General features: G+C 54.9%; 1 protein-coding gene across 2 annotated transcripts in view; it reads left to right on the top strand.

Moving 5' to 3' along the window:
- The first annotated feature begins 4,793 nt into the window (after positions 1 to 4,793).
- Positions 4,794 to 27,131, top strand: part of NDRG3 (NDRG family member 3) — a 69,914-nt gene continuing 47,576 nt past the window's right edge. For both annotated transcript variants that reach the window (XM_068167352.1, XM_068167353.1), the window contains exon 1: positions 4,794 to 4,870. The gene's annotated coding sequence lies outside the window, so the exon portion shown is untranslated. The remainder of the gene's footprint in view (positions 4,871 to 27,131) is intronic.

Genomic DNA, 27,131 nt, shown 5'->3' on the forward strand with positions numbered 1-27,131 from the left:
CCCGTCCAAGCCAGGGGCTGACAGCTTGGCCAGCAGTTTGCTATGGGGGATGGTGTCAAAGGCCTTGCTGAGGTCCAGGTAGACTCCATCCACAGCTTGCCCCACATCCACCAGGCAGTCACCTGATTGTAGAAGGTACAGCACACAGGTGTTGTGCTTGGCTGAGCAGCACAGGCATGTCTAAGCTTCAGGAGCCCAGGTACAAGCTAGAGCATTTCACCAGCTCCTTATTACCCTGCACCATGCACTTCTTACAGGCTCTCTTCTGTCACTCATGCTTTAATTCACTGTTTTACACACCCTGAGCAGACCCCCAGGACAAAGGCCCAGCCCAAACTGCTCTGTCTGCAGTTCATTCTGTACACATATTCCATCAGTTTCCTGGGGATCATACACCCCAAAGAAGTAACAAATCCTTCCTGGAGCTGACAGACCTGGCATCATAACCATTTCTCTGTGTATCTGGATAGCTTTAGCCTGGGTGTTTTGGCTCCTCCCCCAGCCTGCTCTCCTGCAAGGAGACAATACCCCAGCTGCCTTGTGAAGAGTTTTGGTCTCTATCATCACCCTCATGTTGATTTTTGTGAGGAGAAGACGAGAAGCAGCTGCCCTGGGTGATGTGCTCACAGCCCCCATGACAGTGCACGGCAGGCATTCACTACTTCAATTTCCTTTAGTACTTACTGGTTAGTGAACAGAGGAATTAAGTAATGAACATGTAAGCATCTGCTGAAGAACATGCAGGGGTTGTAGCAGAAAGAGGGATTCGATGTGGGCTGGTCCCTGGGCTGGAAGACAAGGAGGCAGCACTGCTGTGCACAGCGAGCATGTGCAGGGCCCAGCCGGGGCAGAAGCAGGGGCTGGGGCTGAACACCAGCAGAAGGGTCCTCCACCCCCCAGGAAGCTGCTCTGTGCCTCTCCACCACCCAGCAGAAGCAGAGCAGCCCAGCTTGGTACCACAGCTGGTGCCAGGCAGCAGCACTGCCCCACGCAGTGCCCAGGCCATAGCTGGCACCATGGTGTGGGAAGTGCTCTTCCACGTGCCAGGGGAACAGGATCAGTGCTCTGTGCAGCTCTTGTACTCTTGTGAAAGCCCCACAGAGACACACGTGGAGCACTGGCTGTGACAGACAAGGTCTGCAAAGAGCAGCTGTGCAGCCCTGGCCTTGGAGCACAGCCTTACAGTGCTCTGCATCACAGGGATGGAGCAGCCTTTGGAGCAGCCAGCTGGGGCCAAGGGCACACCACGCAGGGAGCTCCCCAGGGGGGAGCAGGGCAGTGCTTTGGGAACACATGCCCTGGAGTCAGGTCCTCCTGCACAGCTCAGCTTGCAGGCTTGCCACTCTCCCCTGTCCCTGGCCTCCCAGTGCAGCAGCCTGTGACAAAGATGAGCAATCATGACTCCTGCAGGCTGGGAAGGCACTTGAGAAGCACGGGTGGCAGGAGAGCCCCTTCCCAGCAGCAGCTGCAGGCTGCCTGCTTCCTGCTGTGCTGTTGCAGAAGCTGCCAGAGGGAGAAGTGTTGGATTTTGAACTGCCTGCAGTACTGGGCCACTCAGAGCAGCCTCCTAGCTCAATGTGATACTCTGATGGGAGGTCTTGTGTTGAAGCTGGTGCTCCTGGCAGACACCCTCTCCTTGGAGAGAGCTGAATGCAGATATGCAGGGAAGAAGTTTTACCTTCTCTGATGGCATTAAAAACCAACAGTGTTTGGGAAAATCCCACTTGGATTGGTCAGAAGAGAGGCTGGCAGAAGCAGACTGAACTCTAGCTGCTCTCTTCCAAACAACTTTCCTCTGAGTGCAAACACTGAAGGCATTTCATTGCACAAGTGCTGGGTGAGGGTTGGGTTGGCTTAAGCCAGCTGTGTGACTCTGTAGTGACCAATTCTGTCTTTCCATAAAGCTAGGCAAGTAATTCATTGAACTGCAAGACAATGTAAGTTCAAGATTGCCTTAACATTCTGAACTACAGACCTGGATGTGTAGTAGCTGCTTCACTGCTGCTGATCTCCTAGGCTGACTCAAGCAAGCTGCAGACTTTGGCAAGAAAGAACATCCAGCCAAAGCTTAGTGAAGGGTTTAGGCTGGCATGAGAAAGCCTACAGTTACCCTCTGCTTGTTCAGAAACAGACAACCACCCCTGCTCTCCTGCCATGGGGGCAGCTGGCCCATCCACAGCCCATTCAAGAGCTGCCTCAGCAGCCCCACGGCCTTGGTGCCTTAGCCCAGAGCCACTGCTGTGCCCACACTGTGCAGCAGCAGAGGAACCCCCGGCTGCCTTCACAGCCAAGCACCTTCTGCCCCTCCATGCCCACCACATGCTTGTTCCTGTGTTGGATCCTCCACACAACAGCAGATGGCTTCTCATTTCCAGCAGGAGCTCTTTTTATGCCTTCTCTGATAAAACCAGGAAGTGACTCTCCCATGTGAGGACTGCAGAAACAAAGACACAGGTCAGCCAAAAGGAGGTTGGGAGGAGGTACTGTCAGCCTCCTTAGTGCCAGTGCTGCTGCCTTTTGCAGGCTCCTGGGCTGCCATACTGGTGCAATAATTCATGTTGACAGTAGCAGGCTCAGCACAGGCACCAGAGACCCAGCCCCACCTTCCTGGGCTGGGGAACTACCGCACCGACCACGCAGTCTTGCAGCAGGGAGCTGCCCTTCCCACCTCTGCTGGGCAGCCAGCCAGCCAGCCAATCTCAGCTGCAGAATCCCTAGGAATTCAAGCTGTGCTACTGACTCTTCCTGCACAGGTCCACACTCCCCCTCTTCCTTCCCCTCCTATTCTTGGTAGCCCAGGTAAGGTATCATGGAGAGCTGGAGCTAGGCTTGGGGATGTGTAGAGACGAAGCAGACACCACTGGGCAAGTTATTCTTCAAGAGCTTCTATAGGGAAGAGTCTCTCCATGAACTTGCCTGAGGAGTTAGGCTCTCAACTGAACCTGGGTGTCATCTTTAGGTCTGCTCTGCTCAGCTTTCCTGGATATGATGGCATGGTGCCCCTGCCCTGGCCAGCTCCCCCATCCCTCAGGAAGCAGCCAGCTCTTGCTGTTCTCTTATGGATCACTCACCTTGGAGCCTGTTTTCTTGTTGGCAGTTCCATAAAATGGGAAGGTGTCTGGGCTGAACTAGGAAACTTAAGGGAGAGATGGTCCCCACAGCCCCTGAATGCCAGTGCCTAGCCCTGGCAAAGCCAGGCAATGTATGCTGAAAAGGAATGTGTGTGTGGCAGGGCTGCACCAGCCACAGCTGGCGAATGGAGCCCTGCCTGTCCCCAGGAGCCTGCAGCACCGTCTGACTCTGTACCGCTGAGCTGACTCTGCCTCCCAGGAAGCAGACTTGACCTGCTGTTCAGCACCATCACCTGCAGTGAGCTGGGCCACTGAGGCGGCTCACACAGATCTGCAGGGTGGTCATCAAAGGCTCCCTGAGGCTGGGCAAAAGCTGGCTTCATTCCAACACCAGGGGCCAGAGGAACCACCAAGGTAATTCACCTTGCTACCAACATCTGTGACGCGTCAGAAGACCAAAGAGCTGCACTTGTCTGTCTGCCTGCCTGACCACAGGGTGGGAGAAATACTGATGGATTGCTGGAGATGACTGACGAGTGGAAAAAGGCAATCAAGAGCCGGTGCTGGGGGAGCTGCTTCAGACACGTGACGAGAGGAAGGGCTGAGGATCAGAGGGAAGCAGAGGGGAGCACTAGGCACCCAGCGATGCTGCGTGGGTCTCGGATGGCCCCAGTGGCAGTGTGGTCCGCTGCTCTTCCTTCTTCTCTACTGGGAACACACTTGGAAGTAGTTTACCCACAGGACGGTGTCGGCGCTGCCCCCTCCTCCGCTGCTGCTCCGCAGCTCTCCGACTCAGCGCGCAGCCGGGCAAGGCGCCCGGGGGCCACTGGGGGGCAGCAGACACCACAGCAGGGCCTGGGATCGAGACAGCGACTTCAAACGGCCGGGGCAGGGCCCTAGCGGAGGTGAGGCGAGAGGCGCGGGGGTGCCACGCTGCCCTGGGAACCAAGCGCTTCCACTCGGACCCTTCCTAGGCAGCAGGAGGCGGAGGATTGTTGCTCCTGCTCGGGGCGCAGCTGCAGTGCTCGGCCTCGCCTGGCCCTCGCTGCCCGCAGGGAGCGGATGCGACAGGCGCTAACGGGACCTCGGGCAGGGCTGCTCGCACTTGCCAGAGCCTCCGGTAGGGCAAGAAACAAGCACGGCCGTTTGGCCTACCACGAATTTAGTCATACCTCTAAAGGAAATAAAGCCAACAAGCAAAGCAAGGGCAACCCAGGACAAGTTTCAGCTTCGGAGCTCCCCGAGCCCGCGAGTCGCCCGGCCCCGGCCCCGGTAAGCCGGGCTGCAGCTCCCTGCGCTGCGCGGCTGCCCGCACGTCGCTGACGCTACACACCGCTGACCGGTGTGCAGCCGAGTCTCCGGCGGCCTGGCCGCACCGAGCCGACCGGGAAACCTTGCTCCTGCGCGGAGCCCTCAGGTGATCGCTGTGAGGGCGAGGTGGGCCGCAGGGAGGAGCCGCGCTGGCAGCAGCCGCGCACCGCGAGTCCGGGAACGGTGGCGCCGTGACGGCAGACGGCTGCGCCAGCTGACAGGCGCTCGCCTGCGAGGTTTGGCGCCTCCTCTCGGCCGGCCGGGCCGCTGTAGGCCGGCAGGGGCTGGGTCGTCAGGACCCAGCGGCGGCGGTGCGGAAGGCACTGCCCCCAAGATGGCGCCCGCCGCCGCCCGCCGCCATCTTGTTTGTAGTCTCGCCCGCCGGCCCCCCGCGCAGGCGCGGCGCAGGCGCAGCGCGCCCCACATGCCGCGGCGCCGGAGCTGCTGAGGTACCTGCCGCGGTACCTGCCGCCCTACCTGTCGCCCAGGTGAGGCCCGCGGCTACCGGGCGCCGCGGTCAGCGGCACTCAGGCGCTTGCCGGCCGCTCGGCAGCAGGTGCCTTAGGGCGGCTCTGCGGGAGCTGGAGCGGCGCGGCGGGCGGGCCGGGGTCAGGGGCTGGCGGCGGCTGCAGGCACCGCCTGTCCCGCCGAGCCCTGCGCCCCGCCGCTGCCGCTCCCTGGCCCCGCGGCGCCGCCGGCGCTGGTTGCGCTGCGAGGGCTGCTGGAGCGGGGCGGGGGCTGTGCGCCGGGCGGGTGCCGCTGGGGCGGCCGCGGAGGCCGGCGGTGGCTGCTGCCTGTGCCCCGCCGAGAGGCCGCCGCTGAGGGCTGGTTCGCTCCGCTCCGCTCCCGTTGGCAGCGCCGGTACCGCTCCCCCACCGACCTGGGTATGGCAAATGCTCTCTCGTCACGCCGGGCTCCGCCGGGAGAAGGAGAAGCGCCTGGAAGCTGCCCCTGGCTGTGCCGCGGGGAGGGCTCTGGGCAGCGGGCTGGAGCGCTGGGCGTCCGCCGGCCCTCGCCTGTGCCTTCGCTTTTCGTCAGTTCGGTTTCTTTTGCGAATGGGAAAGGGATCGCCTGTAAAAGATGTTTTTGTTGACTTGCATCATCGCTTTAGGTCTGTGCCCATTAATTTTTTTCCTGTTGAAGCCCCAGGGAGCGGTTCAGAACGCCGTAGCAAAGTGAGGTGCTTGTGGTGCCCGAAAAGCCATCGTGATGCAGCACGGGCAGGGCAGCCTGGCACACACGGGAGGCTGTGCAGCACCGCCGCGGCCCTGCTGGGAGCTGTGCGGAGCGCTTGCACTGCCACACTGTGATTGAGAGCCTGGGGTCTTGTCCGGTTTTGAGTCCTGTCAGGTGTGAGGAGTCTGGAACCGCTGCGTGATCGAGTTGTGATGCAGTGTGCTCCTGGCCTGTGAATTGCTGTCGTCGTCTGTAGCACAGCCGGGGGGGGCCAGGAGAGGTCTGGCAAGTGTCAGGGGGTTGCATATGGGAAACTGAGAAGAGTTGTTGTGCTTGAATGCTGAGGTGATGAGAGGTGGGAGTTACAGGTGGGGAAGAGTTCACTTCTTCCTGTGTCAGGCACACTGGCAGCCTCCTGTGTTCAGCTCATAGGACTTGGGGGTTGTCCCTTTGGCTTTAGCCGTTCTGTGGAGACAAGAGGACGAGTCTTGCCGATCGTGGAGCCTCTCAAACCATGTGTAGCACCAGTGTGACGGTCTGTGGTGAGAAGTGAAAAGGTAAAGCCTAAGAGCTGAGTTTACAACTAGTGTGGTGCTTCCCCAGCACAGCAGTTGGCCTGGAGCAGTGAAGCAGAGCTTACCAAAGATGTCTCTGGCTGAACTTGGTGTAGGCTTCTGAAGAAGGGAGGCAGTCACTAGGATTCCTTTGGGTTATTTGCTGTAGGACTAGGATTGTGGAGAGGGCTCAGGCTGGCAACCACTGCTCCAATCTCATGTATGGTGTGGGATTTTGATACTTGAACTGTGTGGCACATGAGGCATTGGGACTTGTCTTGAGGGCAGAGGCTTAGTGTGGGCCCAGCTTGGCTTGTGTTGAGAGGTCCATGAATGCAGAATCTCCAAATGCTATAAAATGAAAAACTGCCAGAAGCAGTGTTGCTGAGGGCTGTAATGACATCCTTAACTACTCATTTTGTACCTGAGGTTAAAAAGTAACCGAGCAAACCTGTTTAATTTGTTTCCCTCATCTTGGCTCACTGCAGCAACCCTTTGGCGCTTCCCTTCGCTGCTCCCGTTTCACCTTTGCCATCCATCATGGGCTCTGCCACTGTTAGTTCAAGCAGTTTGTTGGCAAGCATGGGTGTAGTGGTACCTCTGGACTTCACAGGCTGTGCACTCAACATGGATTTTGGTTCCTCAACAGTATTTTGCTAAAGATGTTTCCAGGGCAGTTTTCTTAAGCATTCCTCTGTTGCATGCTGAAGGCAAATGGAAGAGGAAAGCAGTGAGATGTAGGCACTGTTACAGTAAGAAGCTCAAAGCGTTGTGGAGAAAGCAAATCAGCTCTAAAAAGGTTTTGGGGGTTGTTTTTTCATGTGCAACAGAACAGGGGGTTAGGATTTTGATTATTTAACTGCCACTGTCACCACTCCCAGCTCGGCCACCGCTGCTGCTCCCAGGAAGGAGCTGAAGCCAGGCGCTCGGTGAGTCCTGTTCTGCAGGCAGTGCTGACACCCGCTCCTACCAGGGTTTATCTTGTGCTCATCATCTGTCAGCTGTGCCTTGGAGACAAGTACACCATTTGTAAGCCTGGTGTTGGACGGTTGCACAGCACTGGGTAAGACTATTTCTGTCTGATTACAGCACTCTGCTTTAATCCCTGCAGTTACAGAGAACAGAGAAGTGTTCTGTGCTGCTTCTCTGTAAGTGTTGGAGGCAGCGTTCCTGGCACACCTCTTGATGCATCCTTGTGGCCTCATGTGAATGTTTGTGGTTTGGGAGGGGTAATAAACTGTGGTATTGCTTTTGTCTGGGAATCCTCAGCATTCTGGCCAGATCAGGTCACTTACTGAGCAAAGCAGTTGTAATTTGGCCCAGGATGGGCAGGAGTAGGTGACTGTACTCCTGCTGTCAGATCAGAGTTGAGAAAAGAATCTCCCTTGGTCTTCAGTTCTGTTCTTGTAAATGCTGGGATGGGTTTTTAGTATTCTGATTGGTCCTTCAGCTTTGTCTGGCCATGTCCCATGGCCTCTGTCACTGGGGCAAGCAAATCAGCACTGTGGGTAGCACGGGAAGGAGAAGCTTTGTTTTCCTTTGGCTGTTGTCCTTACCAGGCTCGGATGCAATTCTGTATCTACAACAGGTTTTGGGTTGCCATGAGGGTGTTCCTTGCTTGGATCAGCACAAATGCAGCAGAGGTTGTAAATATGAGGCTTAATTCTCAAGCAGCCTTTAGTCAGGTGTAAAGCAGTCTGTCTTTGTTATTACCAGATGGATCAGAAATGTGACCCTGGCCCTTTTTCTGTCACAAGAGTTGGAGCTGTGGCTTTTCTCTGTGTGGTCACAAAAAGGATAAAGGCAGAATGCTGTTACCTTTTCACCTGTATTTTGATGATCAAGCTGCGTGTTCAGTCTCAAACTGACCTGAGGACTCGCTGGCATGCAAAAGGGCTGATCCTGTTCGTTGCTCTCTTGTACCACCTCCAGTTCAGGAAATAAGCAGGACAGTAATGCAGCCCCTCTGTGTCCTCATCTGCCCAGACAGCTTTTGCCAGGTAAGCAAGCCGAGTGGGTTCAGAGCAGGGCTGAGCAGTACCTGAGATGATTGATCTTTGCAGTGTAAGAGCAGCCAGAGGGGCAGGTGAAGCCATCTAGCCCACTGCTCTTTTCTGGCAGTGACCACAAAAAGTCTGGGAAAATGATAGAAGCCCTTTCCTGACAGCCCTCTTGTCTCTTGTCAGCCAAAGGCTGTCAGGAGGTAGATGTCTGCATTCCTCGTGTTAATGGATAATGTATTTTTCCTCTGTGAACATGCCCTTGTCTCCAGTCCGTTTAAATGTAGGGCGCTGACACATCCCAGGGGAGACCTCCTAGGGCACCAATAATGTTGTAGGTGCCAGCTACCTCTGCCTGGTTCCTTTTGCACTTGACAGCTGCTAGCTTCATTTCTATCTCTTTGCTTTTGTCCTGTTTGGAAACAGTGAGCAGCTCCTCTCTGTTTATCTTCTCCGTGCATCTGATAGGTTTATTGGCTTCAGTCATGTCGCTGCAGGAATCTCTTGTTTCCAGGCAGTACTCCTCCAGCCTAATTGATTAATTCTCATTATTTGTTTGTTCAAACCTTATTTCCTTTTAAAAACTATTTCCCCCTTGCATTATGTCCTCTTGAACCGAAGGAGCCAGGCTGCCTCCTGGGCTGAAGCTGCAGACGTTGTGTGGATTTTTGGGGTAGTTTGTTTACTAACCATTTCCTAGCAATAGGCTGCTGGTTTGGGGTTTACATGTGCAGTGGCAGTGAGCTGATGCTTTTCTCGGTCTGTCGTGGCTCTAGCAAGACTTAGTGAATGTTAATGACTGGCCTGGAGCACATCACTCTGTGACATTCAGATCGTTTTCCTTTGCACTGCTGCCTTTACTCACGCTGCATTTCCTCTGATGTTTTAGCTCCCCGTGTTCACTCTCAGGGCTTGTCTTCAGCTAGCCCTTCTCCTTCCCGTCAGAACAGCTTGTGTCCTCAGGAGACCTTCACTCTGCTCCTCGCCCATCTCCCAGGTTGTTTATGGATGCAGGGTGTAGCAGAGCACTGCAGAAGGCTCCCGGCAGCCTCCCGCCCTGGGAAATTCGACCATCTCTGCCTGTCCTCTGCCGTCTGCTTTCAGCTGGCTGGCAGCGCGGCCGAGGGCTCCACTTGCCCTTTAGCTGCCCAGGCTCACTGCTGTCTGAGCATCCTCTCCTACTGCGGTCTCCTCGCTGCTGTCAGCGCCTGCCCCCGGGCGCCCTGCCGCCGCTGCCCCCGGGCGCCCTGCCGCCGCTGCCCCCGGGCGCCCTGCCGCCGCTGCCCCCGGGCGCCCTGCCGCCGCTGCCCCCGGGCGCCCTGCCGCCGCTGCCCCCGGGCGCCCTGCCGCCGCTGCCCCCCGGGCGCCCTGCCGCCGCTGCCCCCGGGCGCCCTGCCGCCGCTGCCCCCGGGCGCCCTGCCGCCGCTGCCCCCCGGGCGCCCTGCCGCCGCTGCCCCCCGGGCGCCCTGCCGCCGCTGCCCCCGGGCGCCCTGCCCCTGGGCCCCCTGCCGCCGCTGCCCCCGGGCCCCCTGCCGCCGCTGCCCCCGGGCCCCCTGCCGCCGCTGCCCCCGGGCCCCCTGCCCCTGGGTCCCCAGCGCTGCCTGCCGCTCCCCTCCAGCACTCCTGTGCAGTGAATCCGGGCTGGAGGCAGGGCTGGCTGGAAAGGGACCCAACAGCTCCTCAGCTGGTGCTGATTTGCTGTGCTGCTGTAGTGTTCAGCGGTGGGTTCTCCATTAGGATCATTTCAGACAAGTGCCTGCTTCTGTGCTGGCTGCTGCTGGTGAAAGTGGTGACCTTCCAGGTTCAGCTGTAGTCTAGAGTGAGGGCAGTGCCTCTGGACCAAGCCTTGCACTTCTGGTTGCAGACTGGCATGGATTTGGTGCTGCAGTTGGAGCAATCTGACTGGGTACAGAAATTGCAGCTGGGTGCTGATCAATTTCCTGACTGCTGCCTGGAGCTTTCCCTGCGCTGAGGCAGGAGGAGAAGTCTGGTGGTGGGTTAGCATCTGTAGCTCTTGGAACAAAGGCAGTGAGTGAGGAGGGGTTTGGTGCACTCCTGCCAGTGACCAGCGCTCTAGTGTTACTCTTTATCCTGTGCAGGGACTTCCTTCTCACTTCCTGGCAACTAATTGCATCATAAATACTATTTTAATGCTGTAACTGGAAATTCTCAGATTTGGCTGCTGCTGCCCTGGTGGTGTCCTGTGAATGGTGGAATTCTTGGGGATTTGTGTGCATTTAAGTCTCCCAAGTGCAATGGGGATGGGTCCCTGGTGAGAGTTGTAGTCACCAAATGAGCTTTTCAGATGGTTCTTGACAATTCACCCCCAGAGTCAGCAGCTCTGCTGTTGTACCTCACAACAGTGTGCTGGGGGGGTTAGCTCATCTTTGTGCAAAGCTGAGGTTAGATGCTTCTGGCCTGAACACTTTCCTTTGGCTGCAGTGAATGTGAACTGCTTTGCTTGGCCAGCCAGCTCGGGGTGGGGGTGAGGGGTGTCAGCTTGTGTCGCAAAGGCAGAGCTTGCTTTGGGCGATCGGTGGCTCTGTGACCTGGGCTGCTGTGTTTTCTTCCAGAGCAGGGGGCCCTGCATGTGGGTTTGTGCCTTGTTTTCCCGGTGGCAGTAGGTGGGGCCTTGGGCTGTGGTCGCTGAGGCTGCGTGGCCTGGCTGCTGTGGTCTGGGGCATCCACAGCAGGGCGCTGCAGAGCGGAGCAGCCGCGCTCAGCCGGCAGAGAGGCGCTGGGAGCCGTCGGGCCCTGCCTCTGCTGCTCTGCTCACTCAGTTCAGCTCATTCTGACCTGCTTTGCAGCAAAGAAGTTGTTACAAATTCAACATCTTTTCCCCTTCAACTTGGAGGAGGAGGTTACCCAACCCATTTCTTATGGCCCCCAGGAAAGCCAGAGATGTTCTTAGTTATTTTTCCTCTCATTTTGCCATGCAAAGGAGCTTTGTCCCCTGGCTGAGACAGGCACAGGGCTTGCACATGGATTGGCTCAGCCACAGGGCAAGATTGTACTTTGCTGGAGATCTTTAAGGTGAATGGTTGATTGGAAAAAGGAAATGATCAATGAGAGAGTGCCTGTGCCCTAAATATGTTGCCTCCTTGGAGCAGTGGATGGGTGGCAGGCCCAGCAGGTTTGCCATCCCATTCAGCTTCGGCTAACAAGTCATTTGCCAGATCACCAGGTGCCGTGCTGGCCTGGTGGGTGGCCTCTCAGTACTGCCCCTGCAAGGAGAGCATGGTAGTGTGAGGTCTTGGTGCATGGGGAGCCTGGGAACACCTTGGAGCAGGGAGCTGAGCTGTGACCACAAGTCTGCTGGCTTCTGTTTGGCAGCAAGAAGATGGCTTTTAACAGGCACATGCCCCTCCTCAGAGCTGTACACAGCATGGTGCCGCTGCAGCTGCTGCAGCTGCTCTTACACTGTGGGGAGAAGGAAGAGGCAGGAGTTGTGGGGCAGGCTGTCAGGATGTCTGCTTGCTGAAGCCTTGTGCTCACCTGTGTCCCTCTGCAGGTGCTGCCCTGTGGCGTGGCCTCCCTGCCTACCAGCACCACCTCTCTCGCCTGGTGGTGGTGGGTACCATGCTCTGTCCTGCTGCTGGGACAATCACAGAGTCACAAACTGCACTGGGCTGGAAGGGACCCTGTGGTGGGTAAAAATCACCCCCAACTAATTTGGAAGAGCTCTCCCCAGAATAAATAGCTCAGGCCAGCCCAGTTTGGGATGGGAGCAAATGAAGCTCTTTTTCAGAGCAAACTGAACTCTAGAAATCTGAAATGCAATGAACATGTAGCAGATCTACCACAGATGCACAGGAGAGGTTTAGTTACAATTTAGAAGTGACACAGAAGCTCCTCAGACCCCGCTGGATGGATCCAGGGAACACATTCACCTCCTCCCCCCACCGCCTCCCTCCTTCCCATTACCTCACACAGGAGTCAAACCAGAGATACCCCTGGCAAGGCCATGGGGGAGAGAGAGAGGAAAGCTGCAAGCAGAAGTGACAGAATAAGAACAGAGAGAGAGAGAGAACTGTTTCTGCCTCTGCTCTGTATCCCACTGGCAAGCCAAGGAGTTCTGTAGACCTTAGCATTATTTTCCTTTTACTTCCAATGAGGTTTATTTCACTTCTGGTCTTTGCAGTCAGGATCTAGGCTAAAGTTCCCCCTTCAACCAGTAACAGACCCTCCAAGGGCATCTTGTCCAATGCCTCTGCAGGCATTGGACCTCCACCTAGAGCAGGCTGTCCAGGGCAACATCAAGTCTGATCTTGAATGTCTCCAGGGACAGAGTCTCCTGGGCAGCCTGTTCCAGTGTCTCACCACCCTCACTGTGCAGAGCTTCCTCCTGATGTCCAACCTAAGTCTGCCCCACTCCAATGTCAAACCATTGCCCTTCATCCTATGCCCACAGGCCCTTTTGAACAGTCCCTCCCCAGCTTTCCTTTAGGTCCCCTTCATATCTTGAAGTGCAGCTCCAAGGGCTCCCTGGAGCCTTCTCTTCTCCAGACTGAACAGCCCCAATCCAATAGTTGTGGCTGGGGGTTCAGCATGGAGTCATCTAGGGCTGTCAGCTGCAGCTTTTCAGTTGGTGGCCCATCATCATGAAGGTTCAACACATCTGTAACAGCCAGCCAGAAGGGCTGGAATCCCCCAGCAGGGTGAATGCAGCAGTAGAGAGGAGGCTGCAGCTTTGAAGGTGTTCAGCTCATCTCAGGCTCCAAGGGCGAGTGAAGGCACTTTGGGTTTGGGAGAGCTCTCTGTTGGTTTTACTTGGTCCTTTTCTCAGAAGCATATTCTAAAAACCCCACCAAAAGGGACAAGTGAAGCCTTGATCCCCAGGAGGAGTGGAGTTGGGGTCTGCATGCTGCAGCAGCTCAGCTGTACCCCAGCCTGGGGGGCTTTGCCATAAGCCAGCACAGGCTCTTCGTGCTGAGCGGAAGCGCTGCCCCAGCTGGGTGTCCCCAGGTGTCTGTCACCTACTGGACACATCAGTTGTGCCTCTCTGCTCCTGGCCTCAGCTGGGGCCAGCCTCACCAAGCAGAGCTGGGGTGAGTGGGCTGATGTCAGGGGGTCATGAAGTGTTTCTGACCTTCAAACAAACTCCCAACCCTGCTGCCAGTCGAGCTGCAGTGCTTGTGTGACCTGCTCCAAAGCTCTCTCACATCTCTTCTGCAGCGAGGGCAAAAGCCATCAGCGCTTCTCCTGTCTACCAGAAGGAAGGAGGGGGGCATCAGGGCTGCCACCCTGGGCTTCCAGAGAGCAGGCTTTGGTCTGTTGTAGAAGGCTTGGTTGACAGAGTTCCTTGGGAGGCAGTCCTGGAGGACAAAGCAGCCCAGGAAGGCTGGACAGGCTTCAAGAAGGAAATCCTGGAGGCACAAGAAGAGGCCATCCCCACGTGTCAAAAGATGAGGCAGCAGGGAAGAAAACTGGCTTGGCTGGTTAGAGCTCAAGTGAAACTTGGTGGGCTTGGGAGAAGGGGCAGGCAAGGTGGGAGGACTACAAAGATGCAGAGGTCATGCAGGGAGACAATTCAAAAGGGGCTAAAGCCCAGCTAGGACTTGGCTAAGTCTGTGAGAAAATGCTACTATAAACACAGCCACAGGAAAAGGAGGGCCAAGGAGAACCTACATCCTCTACTGGACACAGGGGAGCCATGGTGACAAAGAATGAGGCTGAGGGTCTCAACACCTTCTTTACCTCAGTCTTTAAGAGTCAGCTCAGCAGTTCCCTGGGTACCCAGCCCCCGTGCTGGAAGGTGGAGATGGGGAGCAGAATGAGCTCCCATGATCCAAGAAGAAATGGTGAGGGACCTGCTCTGCCACTTACACACACCAGGCTGTGGGGCTGGGTGGGATCCACCCAAGGCTGCTGACAGGCCTGGTGAGGGTCATCTCATCCCCAGGCCCCATCCATCATCTCTCAGCAGTCCTGGCTGATGGAGCAGCTCCACTTGACTGGAGGTTGCATGTGACACCATTGATAAAGGCCATAGGGAGCATCCAGGGAAGTACAGAGCTGGCAGCCTGACTTTGGTGCCAGGGGGGTCACAGAGCAGAGGTTCAGGCTGGAGATTAGGAAGAATGTCTTCACTGGAAGGGTCACTGGGCACTGGCAGAAGCTGCCCAGGGAGGTGGTGGAGTCCCCATCCCTGGAGGCATTTGAAAGATGCTTGGGTGAGGTGCTCAGGGCCATGGTCTGACAGCTGTGTGCAGGGAGATGTTAGGTCATGGCTGCAAACTGCTCTCAAGGTCTTTTCCTCAGGCAGTTCTGTGGTTCTACAGCCTCAAGGTTTGTCTCTGCTCTTGCAGCTGGAGGAGGGTCCTGTCAGAAAGGAGCTAGTGGAGCTCCCAGCCAGGCTGCTCAGGTCATTCCCTCTGCTTGAGTATCCCCTTGGCTGGGTGGGCTGCAGGTGGTGGGAGGACAGTGTGCAGAGTGGTGGCTCTGCTCTCGTGGAGGGAGCCACCTCAGGTGGGATTCTTTCTCAGTGCCTGACTCCACTCCCTGGCACTGTGCCAGTCTTCCAGGTTTCCACCCCAAACCTGAAAGGAAGTCAGAGAGCTTTGCTGATGTGATTTACCTGGGGAGTATTCTGGTTCTTCTGAGCTTCTGTGGTGGCTTGCCACTGCTGGAGGTGCAGGGATGAGAAACACTCCTGCTGCCCCTGCCCCTCAAGGAGTCCTTACTTTCTGAAGCCATTGTACTTGGGGTGCTGAATAGAAGGTTTGGGGGGGTTATGATTTCAACGAAGCTGACCTGACTAGGTGTGGATGCACACAGTCCTTCTGGCTCCTCTCCAGCTCGAGACACTCATGCCAAGGCAGTGCTGGAGACTTCTTGTGCCCTTCTTACCAACTCCATTTGCTGGTTTGGTTTCTTGCCCATGCTTGTGGGCCGTGAACTGAGGCAGTCTGTGTGATGTGTACCCTGGTGTCATCCTCAGGAGCTCTGCAAAGGCAGAGGAGTGTGGCAGGGACTCCCCAGTTTTGGGTAGCCTGCTGCTCACTGTGCAGAGCTTTGTTGGCTTCATAGCAACTCCTGTGCCCAGGTGTTTCAGCAGCTCTTTGACACCACAGAAGCAGCAGCCTGGGTGCCAGGGCTGACTGGTGGGGTGTGGGCTAGAGAAGCTTCACCAGTGCAAGGAGCCCGTGGAGCCCTTCTGCTGGTGCCTCAGCCCTGGCAGGGAGGAGTGGCTGCATTGTTACTGCCGGGGGGTGTCACAGAGCTATGGTGCTGAGAGCTGCCTGAATGCCTTGGGTGTGCTGCCGCTCTCACCAGCGCAGAGACCTCTTCAGAACACTTTGCAGAGCTCACACCGCTTGGTTCCTCGGGGGAGGAGCCTGGTGCCTGTTCCACATGAGTGCATTCTGCTCCTGGCTTCAGGTGGTAGCACATGAGATGCCCTCCCTGGTCATGTTTCTTCTTGGCACTGCAGTTCCCCTAAAGACCTCTCAGAAGTCTGTCATCCTGCTTTCACTAACCAGAGGGAGCAGAGTTGCTGGAGGACACCCAGGCTCGATGGATGTCAGCAGTGCTGTTGGTGGAGCAGAGGATGCTCTGGAAGGTGTTGTGAGCTGGGTGCTGCTGTGCCCTGCAGCTGGGCTCCTAGCAGCATGCTCAGCCCTGCTGGCAGGCAGTGCTGCTCAGAGCCCAGCTGCTCTGCTCCTCTCTCCTGAGAAGTTGGTTTGGGCTAGGAAGAAAACTTCTCTTTTTTTCCTGGGGTAAGACATGTTTTGATGAGGTTGCAAAACAAGCAGAGAGAGCCCAGCTTTTCAGATGGTGTGGCACAGCTGAAAGAGGCATTCCCTCAGCAGGAGGTCAGTTGGGGGTTTGTGGTCAGTAGTAGGGAGGTAGGGAGGTAGTGAAGGTTTTTCCTTTGGCCTTGGAGTGCTATGTCCAGCTCAGGGGCCCCCAACATAAGAGAGACATGGAGCTGCTGGAGAGGGCCCAGAGGAGGCCACAAAGATGGCTGGAGGGCTGGAGAACCTCCCCTGTGGGGACAGGCTGAGGGAGTTGAGGCTGTTCAGCCTGGAGAAGAGAAGGCTCCAAGGAGACCTTCAAGAGCTGAAGGGGACCTGCAGGCAGGCTGGGGAGGGACTGTTCAGAAGGGGCTGTGGGGATAGGGACAGGGGCAATGATTTGAAACTGGAGCAGGAGAGATTTAGGTTGGATATCAGGAGGAAGCTCTGCACAGGGAGGGTGGTGAGAGACTGGCACAGGTTGAGGCCCCATTCCTGGAGACATCCAAGATCAGACTTGCTGGGCAGCCTGCTCTAGGTGGAGGTGTCCCTGCTGCCCGCAGGGGGTTGGACAAGACGCCCTTGGAGGGTCCCTTCCAACCCAGTGCCATCTGTGAATCTGAAAAAGAGAACTTCTTCCCCGCCCAGTTCTCCTCCACCTGGATTTTAATTGCTTCATTCTTCTTGAACAAACCCAGCAGTTTCTTGACAATGAAAGCAATCAGAGAGCCGGGGAAGCCTGTTGGGTGTTTGAAAAGGAAGGGAAGAGCTGAACGCAGCTCATTGTGTGCTGGGGAACCTTGGGCTGCATTCAGGGTAGAACAGGAATATGAAATGAAGACTTTGCATAAAGGCAGGAGAAATACTGCCAGCGCTCCATTTTCATAAAAGAAGAACTGTTTAGGCAGAAATATGATTTAGCCTTTTATAGAGGGCTCCAGAAGAGCAATCTCTGTGCGTGCTCAGAGTTGGAGAGGAGTTGCAGGGGAGAGGTGGCTGGAAACACACATGCCAGAGAGCCGAATTCCTGACCTGAGCATTAACTGCCTGAACTGAGCAGTGCTGCAACCACAGCATCTTGCTTTTTCTGTAGTGTGATTCCTTTGATGTGATGCATGAATGTTTGCTCAGCTCTGCAGCCTTCAGCTGTCATTCTGGCCTGTGAATTGATGGTGAAGCTGACACTTGTGCTGCTATTTTCATCACGTCTCACGTTAGAGTGCGCTGCCTGGGGAGGATCCAGCATCGCTCCCCTGGGTGGCCTCAAAAGGATCTAAGGGAGTGCAGGCTCAGTATTGTCACAGCTTCCCATACAGAAAGGCTCAGAGAGTTTAAATCCTGAAATGTTTCTTTTTGTGAAGTCTGAAGTATTTTTATCCTTCATCAATCACTAGACTCAAATTTTCCTTTGCTTTGGTAAGAGAATCCCAGCTCTCCCCTGCAGCACCAAGTCCAAATGACATCTCAGAGTCTGGAGCCTTAGCTTTTGAGCCTGGTGCTCACCTGGCTGTAAATCAAGGGACTTGTCCCTCACTTTTGGCTGCTGTGTCCTTGCAGCAGGGACTTGTTCCACCCTTCTGGCCCTGTGTCCTTGCTGCACCTCCAGTGTAGCTGCATGGATAAGCACAGGGGAAAGCTGCATTCCTGGGGCCTGGGTGGCAGCTATGGGGCCTCTGAGCTCCCACTGCAGTAGCAGCTGAAGGAGGATCTCTTTGGTTTCTTGGGGCAAACTGGCAAGGTCTGCAGTGACTTCTGCACAGCTGCTAGGGAATCCCATCCTGGTTTTGCCTGGCACCCCTGTACACTCAGCACTTTTAGGGGACAAGCAGTCCCATCAGCATCTGCCATCTCAGCATCTGCCTTAATTCCATTTGGTGATGCCCTCACTGCTGGCCTGCTGAGGAGCTTGGCTGAGCAATGCTGTGCTGTCTTTCTTCCTCAGGGGCTAGATGAAGAGCAGCAAGTTTTATTACTGGTGATTAAACTGGAAGAGGGCAGAGTCAGGCTGGAGATGAGGACAAATGCTTGACAGTGAAGGTGGGGAGATGCTGGAAGAGGTTGCTCAGGGAGGCTGTGGATGTCCCCTCCCTGGAGGTGTTCATGGCCAGGCTGGATGAGGCTGTGAGCAGCCTGGGCTAGTGGGAGGTGTCCCTGCCTATGGCAGGGGGTTGGAGCTGATCTCTAAGGTCCCTTCCAACCCATTCCATGAATCTATGATTGGATAATAAAAGGTAGAAAACAGCTTACAGTCTGTCTGCAGGGCAGTGGTGGGGAGGGTTGGGTCTCTGTTCTATTCCAGCCTGGCTGCAGAGTCATTTCAGGGGAGGTGACCTTGGTGCTCTTACCTCCTTTGTTTCTCCCCTGATTACAGCCTCATTCAAAGGAAAGCCAAGGGTTTTAAACTCTGTCTGAGGTGAATATTTAACAGGAGGAGAGTTCAGGTGCCAGTGTGCTGGGCTGTAATGGGAAGGGTTGGCCCATTGCACACAAAATTATTCAGTGCTGACTTGGAAGCTCCCAAGGGGCATGGTACTGCCCAGTCCCAGGAAGTGTGGCATGGGGCAGGAGTCCTACAGAAAAAGTGGCTATCCTGTGTTGGGCAGGAGGATCTGACAGAGGAAGGAAGCTGATCTCTTCTGACTTGACTGTGTTGAGCAATATCAGTATTGGAAGTGTTAACTGGAAGGCCCAAGAAAACTGAGACCACAGCCTGAAAACAGACCAGGAGGAGCTGCTGGAGAGAACTCAGATCATCACATTGCTTGGGAAAGAAAGGAGTGCCTGAGCCTGCAGTCCTCCCCCTGAAGCTCTTGGCCAAGTGGAGGAGGACTGTAGTGGGTGGACACTGTTTGCAGCCAGCAAGCACTCACTCAGGGTCGGTCACACACCAAGGCAGAAAGTGTCCATGAAAGGGCTAAGGAAAAAACCAAACAACAAACATTGAGGCCAGCTTGAGATCAAGGGAAAATAAATCAGATAATAAAACCCTGTTTTAAACAAAATTCCCATTCCTGGGAGTGGTGGGAAGCAGAGTTGTCTGCAGGTATGTGGCAGTGCCAAGGCACGTTTCTACAGGAGGAAGTATGAAGAGTCCAATGGAGCAGTGAGATCTTAGGCATAATCTACTCTGGAGCTCATTCTCAGCATAATTCTGACTGGAAAAGGGAGAGAGAGGTGACAGCAGAGCAAGGGCATGGAGTGAGCAGAGGACTTTGGCACTTTGCACCTTGGAGAGGAGCCAGTGGGAGGACACAAGAAAGTAATAAAGCTTTATGAAAGCATGAGTGGCAGAGGAGGTGAGCAAAGATTAACTGGCATGTCTGAGAGTGTGGGGGCTGCTGGGAGCCCAGGCAGAGCTTTCCCTCCAGCTTGGACAGAAGGAAGGTTGATTTCACAGTGTGCCTTCACTGCCCTGCAGATTGCCAGAGTCACCCAGAGGCCAAAGGCAGAAGAACTAATGGAAGAGAAGTGACGATATTTGTTTGGTGATGAGAAAAAAAAAGTAGTAAATAAGAGTTAGGTTGAGGAAGTGTGGAGGAGGCCTCTGGCACCAGGAGATGGAACAGCCTCTGGAAATCAGTGCAGGGAGGGAGTGCCCCTGGAGAGCAGCCCCTGGGGGTGTGCGCTGAGCAGCTCGGGAGTGGCTCTCCCTCACAGGGGAAGCCTGGAGCTCATACCAGGCACTTTGGCCACAGCGTCTGAGTGTGTGGGAAAGCAAAGGGAGGATTGGATGATGGTGGAAAAATACTAGTGATCAGAGCAGGAAACACTGCACCAGTGCAGGGCTCATCACTCCTGAAGATCCAGGGAAACTGGGAGAGGTCCTGAAAGATGGCCAAGAATGAGTAAAGGCTCCTTGTAGAGTGTAAGTGGATCAAAACTTCTCAGTCTCACACAGATCTCTCTGAAGTGCTCTGATGGCAGCAGCATGGAGCATGGGTGAAGCCATTGTTTGCTGCCTCTCCTGATGGGAAGGGTGAAGGCCACCAAGGGAGAGCAACGGATGGCAGGTTCAAAACAGTGTGTGGGAGCAGGACCTCCTCCTTTCTCTTTGCCATTTTTTAATCTGTTGGAACAGTTCCCTGGATTTAGGCTGATTTATTCTGCAGTTAAAGCTTCATCAGATTACTGTTCAGAGGGCTTTGAAAGCTTAGCTCCAGAGCTCTGTTCAGAAGAGAAATCCCTTTTCAGTGCTGGAGTAGGGATATGAAACCTCAGATCATTTTCCCTGGACACAGTGAGTGCAACTTCTCAGTCAAGTGTTGTGCTCAAAAGACCATTGAAGGCAGAGGTTAATAGAAAAGGTTGGGTTGGAAGACACCTTAGAGATCATCTGGTTCCAACCCCTTGCCATGGGCAGGGACACCTCCCACCAGTCCAGGTTGCTCAGGGCCTCATCCAGCCTGGCCTTGAACACCTTCAGGGGAGGGGCATCCACAGCCTCCCTGGGCAGCCTGTGCCAGTCTCTCCCCACCCTCACTGTCAAGAATTTCTTATCCATCTTCAGTCTCAATCTTCAGCCTCTTCCAGCTCAAAGCCTCCCTCTTCTCCAGGCTGAACAACTCCAACTCCCTCAGCCTGTTCCCATAGGGGATTTTCTCCAGCCCTCTGATCATCTTTGTGGCCTTCTCTGGGCCTACTCGAGCAGTTCAGTGTCTCTCTTGTGTTGAAAGCCCCAGAGCTGGACACAGAGCTCCAGGTGAGGTCTCATGAGAGCAGAGCAGAGGCAGAATCTCCTCCCTTGTGCAGACCAGAGCACAGAGCCTAGCCCTGTGGCTGGTATTTTGGGCTTGTTACTGGAGTGTGAAAGCTTCTGTGACAGCAAGAGCTCATGTGTCCTCTTTGAAAGACAGCTGGGACGGAGGCACACCATCACAGTGTTGTTTGGAAATTGTCTCCTAGGCCTTAGGGAAGGACAGCAGAGAAGGTTTTAAGTTGCTGGAGACAGTTTGTTCTCCCAGTGTCCAGATGCTTCTGTTTGTGGTTTACCTGTGGTGGTTGTCTCACCCACTCACTGACAGCAGCAATTTCTCATCAGTTTAGGCCCATGCAGAGCACCCTGCTGAGCACCACTGAGCTGTAAGAAGAGCTCAGTCACTCCAGCTGCTTGGAGAGTTGTGCTCTGAGCTGTGCTTCACCTCTGCTTCTGACCTGGAGAAGGGCTTGCCACAAAAGCCTCTCCTCATTGCTGCCAAGCACAAACACAGGCTGGGCAGCCCTGAGGAGGAGGACTTGGGGGCCTTGGTTGATGAGGAGCTCACCAGGAGCTGGCAAAGTGCATCTGCAGCCCAGAAAGCAGCCACATGCTGGGCTGCACCCTCAGCAGCGTGGCCAGCAGGACGAGGGGATTCTGCCCCTCTGCTCTGGTGAGGCCCCACCTGCAGTGCTGTCTCCAGCTCCAGAACCCCCAACATCAAAAGCAGATGGAGCTTTGGAGTGGGTCCAGAGGAGGCTGTGAAGAGGATCAGGAGTAACAGGACGGAGATTGGAGTCAATCCAGCTGACAATGTGATCGAGTATTGTTCCTTTATTGCTCCAGCATTGCAGGCCTGTGGTGCAGGCCTGTGGTGCCAGTAGAGCAGAGTAAAGCAAAGCGTAGGAGAAGGGAAAGGAAAGGCAGAAGTGCCTAGCAAGGGAACTTCTGCAGCTTACATAAACTCAGAGTGCCTTGTTGGCATGGCTTCATTGGTTCCTGAGAGTGGCCACACATCTGCTGTTACAGGTTATTGGTCACACTACTGATGTCACCTGAGGCTGTTGATGCAGGTGCATGTCCTGTTGTCCCAAGATAACTCTCCATGTTTATAGCTACCAGTGCCCTGCTTTAGTTCCATGCTGCAGGCACAGCACTGTTTTGCTGCACTGCTGGCTGGCTCTGCACTTCTGCTGAGCATGGCCTACCCCCATGGCAGGCTCTAGGCCTGCACTGCCAGGTTGCTCACCCTGCTCCTCGCTGGCATTGCCACACAGGAGGCTGGAGAACCTCTCCTGAGTTGGGGTTGTTTGACCTGGAGAAGAGAAGGCTCCAGGGAGACCTTAGAGCAGCATTTCAGTATCTGAAGGGGACCTAGAGGAAGGCTGGGGAGGGACTGTGAGAAAGCATTCTGCAGTCAGCTGGGTTGTTGTTATTTTACCTTTGTGGATGATTCAGAGGAATTGCATCACTGGGGCTCAACAGAGAACTAATTCTGTTATGCTCTTTGGTTGCTCTTAGACCTCTTCAGCATTCAGCTAAAACTCATTAAGTGAAATTGCTGTGGAGGAAGCTCAAAAGAGAGCCCTCACTTTAGTTCCATGGTGGTGACTTCAACTAAGGATATTCTTTGCAATTGGATTTGGCAGCTATTAGTGCCACAGTTCACCTTAATGACATGGGATGGGGAGACCTCAGAGCAGCCTTCCAGTACCTGAAGGGGTTCCAGAGAGCTGGGGAGGGACTTTTGACAAGGACTGGGAGTGACAGGATGAGGAACAATGGCTTTGAGCTGGGAGAGAGGAGGTTGAGAGTGAGTGTGGGGAGAGCCTGGCACAGGTTGCCCAGGGAGGCTGTGGTTGCATCCTGCCTGGAGGTGTTCAAGGCCAGGCTGGATGAGGCCTTGAGCAGCCTGTGCTGGTGGGAGGTGTCCCTACCCATGGCAGGGGGTTGGAACTGGATGATCTTTAAGGTCCCTTCCAACCCAACCATGAATCTATGACTGTCCTCCTTTAGAATGTTTTACATCTTTTTTTCAGGGTGCCTTCAGAATTCCTTGCAGCACTGGGCAGGGGGTGGGTAACTCTCTCTGCCCTGTGCCCAAAGGCTACGGTCATGGAGCCTGGAAAGGGATGGCAAAAAAGTACCATTGGAGTGAATAAAATCAGTCCTGAGCTAACTGAGGCTCTCATTTTATTGCTGAAGTGACTGCATCAGCAGCAGTGCCTCCAAACTAAGTTGTGTTTTCAGGGTTAGTGTGGGAGGAAGGTGTGTGTGATCTCACAGCCAGCACAGAGCAGACCCTGGTGCCTGGCTTTGGTCATCTCTCTCTGCGTGCCTGCTGCCAAGCTCTCCTCTCTTTACAGAAGGTGTTACCAGCAGGCTGTGCTGGGGCCAGGGCTGCTGCTCAAATGCTTGTTGTTTGCTAAGGGCCTTGCACTGAGGAAGTCCTTCTCCAGTGCTGGGTCCTGGAAAGCTGTGGGTGCTGAGAGCTGCTGAATTTGGCCTCTGCAAAGAAGGCTTCTTCGATGTAGCCTCCAGAGTGTGCTACTTTTGTTTTGTCATAGTGGGATGAAAGAGTTTTCTGTGTAGGAAAGGTGAAGGCGTTCAGAATTTCTGTGATTGGCAGGGAAGGAGAGGGGCAGCAAACCAGCCTGCCTGGGCAAGGCTGCCTGGGCAAGGCTGCCTGGGCAGGCCCCATGGGTAAGCTGTGAGCTGAGGATGAGCAGCAGTGCTGCGGAGCACAAGGGAAGCAGCTTCTGCAGCGCCTGGGCTGTGGGTGGAGAGCTGTGTCCTTGGCTGCTGTTCTGCTGTGTCCCACTGGACACCTCCTGTGCAGCTCTTTACCTGCTCCTATTCTGGAAAGTTTGAGCTGCTTGTGGAGGCAGGGATCCATTTCTCATTAAACTTGTTGTTTAATGGGACATATTAACATCTGCCCTGGAAAATCTCCCAGGAGCTGAATTCCTTCAGTGTGAAGTGTCTGCCTTGACTCCTGATTCATTATTCAGTAGCTTTGGAAAGGGAATTTTTAAGCAGTGCTGCTGTGTGGCTGTGGCAGTCACTGCCTCTGGGTTTTCTTCTGGCTTTTACTGTGCTCTGTGATGGTTTCAGGCGCACAGTCTCCTTGTTCCTACAGCTGCCTTCCGCTGCTGCGAGGGCGATTCCCTTTGGATGAAAGGAAGCATTTTTGTGATGAGAGTGGTGTGCAGTGCTGGAGTCTGCACCCTTGGTAAAGCCCTGAGCATCTGGATCCAGCTTTGAAAGTACTTCTGCTTGGGGAAGGAGGTTGTGCCTGATGACCTCCAGAGATCCTTCCCAGCCTACATTGGTTCTGTGGCTGCATTCGGAGCCCGTGCATGGAAAGCTCCCAGTGGCTCCTCTGCTGTCTTCAGCTGCAGTGGAGGCTGCCAGCAGACTGCTGACAAACTTCCTCTTAGTATTTCTTGCATGAAGATTCAGTTGAGGTTTCATGCAGTCAGCTTTTCCTTCCACTGGCAGGTTGGTGTGCTGTGCCTGCCTCGTCCCCTGCTGTTTCCAGTGAGTCACAGGGGGAGTTGATCCCTTGTGACAGAGCCTTTCTGAACAGGGAAAGGTTAAGTGTGAAACCTGGGGCTCAGCTTCATCCAGAACTGGAGTGCTGAGACTGAGTGTCCAGTCCTAAGTGCCCAGTGCTGAGACTAAGTCAGCTGTGCTGAGATCTTGAGCTACTTCAGAAAGAAGTAGAACCTTTAGGAGTTAACATCCTCAGGGCTTTGTTTACTTCCTGGCCCAGCTGGAGTGCTCCTGGGGCTATGGATTTCCACTCAAGATAGGGGATGTGAAGCTCTCCTAAGCCTGGGAATGTGTTTGCTGTGTCCCAGGTATATGAAACTGAATTTCAGTGACTAGGAATCCCCTTGGCTTACACTGCTGCTCCTTAATGGAGCTGGTCTGGACTTTGGTGTGGAGGACTTTGGGTGAGGGAAAAAAGAAAGATGACTTTGACCTGAGGGTTATTGCACATTAAGTGTACCTTTGTAAAGCACTGCTGGTGGCATGAGCTGCTTAGGGTCCAGCTCTCTCCCTGGAGAGCTCTGGCTCCTAGCTTTGACCACCTAAATGTTAACCTGAGCCAGTGTGGCCATGAGTGAGGGAAGAGGGATGGAGGGAGAGGGAAGCAGAAGTTCTTTTCTGTTTAAAATGCCAACAGGGCTTGGATATGGACAGACAGGATCTCACCAGGGCAGGAGACACTTCCAAGTCTCTCAGGCTTCAGCAGATTTTGTGCGCTGATGGCACAGGCTTTTGAAGGATCATCTAACCCTGCCAGCCCCTAGAGCCTCTGGAACCTATGGGGAGCAGCCCCCATGCAATGAACAGCAGCACTTCCATGGATCCCAGAGCTAGTATGAAAGCATGCTGAGTGTGGGGTCACACTGAACAGGAAAGCAGCCCTTGGGAGCAGAGTGATGAGTGAGCCCCTCCAGGGATGGGGAGAAGCAGGAGGAGTCCCCACCCTCAGCAAACTCCCCCTGTGCACCGAGTGCAGCCTTTGTGGTCTGAGGTGCAGCTGCCCTGGCTGACCCCAGACTGCTACAGCCTGCAGGCCATGGCTGGCCTGGGCTTCTCTCCCAGCAGAGCCAGGACGTTGGCCAGCTCTGAGGAAAGCCACACCAATGGGTGGCAGCTGCCACCCAGCTTCAGGCATCTGCTTTATCACCAATGCTGCAGTGTTTAAGCAGAGGTCAGTGTACATCCTGGTGCCAGCCCAGGCCTGCTGCAGCATGGCTGTGGCCCTGGGCAGGGGATTTGAGCAATTTGTCTCATTGACAGATGGATTTTACCTGTAAGGGAGGGAGGGCCAGCATCTGGTTTGGGCTTCTTGGCCCCCTTGTGACACAGCTGATGGTCAAATACATCTCTCCACTGCTGCATTTCCCCACAGAGTGACTTGATCTGGTGACAGGGAGAGGGTTGGCTGTCCAAAAACTGCTGTCTGCCTCTGGTTGGGAGGTTACAGGCTGAGGCTGTTCCCCAGTTAAGACTAACTGGCAAGCCCAGGTAACAGGTGAGAAGGTAACTCTGGACTTTCCTTGCAGCTGAGCAGCCTGGGCACTGCCAAGGAGCTTCTCTGCTGCTTTCTTACTTCAGTATGTGGAGAAATGCAGGATGAGAGCTTCATGTCAAGTGGGTTGGACAAAGGTGGGCCTGAGGGAGACACTGTTTGGCCTGCCCAGAAGTGGGTCTGGCCTCCCAGTTCTCCAGCAGTGGGGAAAGCTGTTTGGGAGGAGCTGTCTGCTGCTTCTCTCCGCTGCTCCCTCAGGATCCCTGGAGGTTGGGCTGTGAATACTGGAGGGATATCCATTTGTCCCCTCAGCTAGTGGCTCTTTAGGGAGCTGTCTCTCTGAATGAGTCAAACCATTCTTCTCTCCTGCAAGAATTTCTCTCCAAACCCTTGCATACTCAAGCTGTGTTGGCAGACCTGAATGGTGGGGCCTGTCCTCCTCTCCCTCTCCTCACTCCCACCATCACCCTGGCTCCACTGCTCACAGAGTGAGCTGCCTGCCTGCAGAAACCTCTGCATTAGGGGAAATGTCCTCCAGCAGCAAGCTTGCCACATGCAGCAGGAATAGAAATGTTCCTTTAACTGAACCTCCCTGAGCTTTACCTTCCAGACACGTTCCCAGGTGCTGAAGCACTCTATTTCTGTGGGTGCTGGAACTCCAGTGCTCTGCCTGCACCATGACACGTGCTGCTGTGGATGACCCTGGCAGCTCTGGAAGTGATTGCTGGGTACCCACAATGCCTCTGCCACTCCACATCTTGGTGGCTGTGTGGTGTCAGCACCTCTGTAGCTGGTTGGGACTTGTCTGAGTAACAGAGAAGGCAAGCTGGTAACACAAACTGTCAGTCTGAGCATCCTTTGCCAAGGGGCCATTTACATTCTTTCTTTTAGTCCTCTTGTTTTGCCATTTGGAGTTGACTTCCTGTGCTTTGTGGTTTTTCCTGCTCTGCTCCCCTGGACAAGGTTCCCACTTCTAAATCCCAGCCAGTCCCAGGACAGTCTCCTTAAGCACTGAGCCAAGCAGGGTTTGTCTTTGTGCCTCTGTAGTGGCACAGAGGTGACCTGGGCTTTCCATGCAGCATTCATTTTGAGCAGTCCCCAGGGTCCTTCTAGTTCTCATTGTTGTTGCTTTTTGTATTTCTTCACATCTGTTGCTTTGCTGGCTCATGTTTAGTAAGTTTCTTTTCCTGAGACTGGGTGTCCCTCAGCCAGATGTGTGGCATTTACTCTCACTGTGTTCTCAACTGAAAGGCAGATCTGCCACTGGTATCCCCCAGAGGATCCTTCCAGTGTCACCTGTTCCACAGGGTAGTGCTTCCCAGCAGCTCTCCCAGGGCCCTGCTTCAGCTGGCTTCTGAGGCACAGGTCCCTTGGAGCCCTCGTGTGCCCAGTGTCACTTCAGCAAAGGGCCTGGCAGAAGTCCATGCCAGTGAGCACTGGGGTTCAGCAGCTGGGCAGATGTGGCACACTCAGCAGCTTGGTGTCCTGCTTTCCAGCCTGTGCTCAAGCACTTCCAAACCTGGGCTTGCAGGGGACAGTGCTG

The sequence above is a fragment of the Melanerpes formicivorus genome, unplaced genomic scaffold (genome assembly GCF_026170545.1).
Source record: "Melanerpes formicivorus ecotype bairdi unplaced genomic scaffold, bMelFor1.0.p_v2 SCAF_115, whole genome shotgun sequence".
Taxonomy (NCBI): Eukaryota; Metazoa; Chordata; class Aves; order Piciformes; family Picidae; genus Melanerpes; species Melanerpes formicivorus.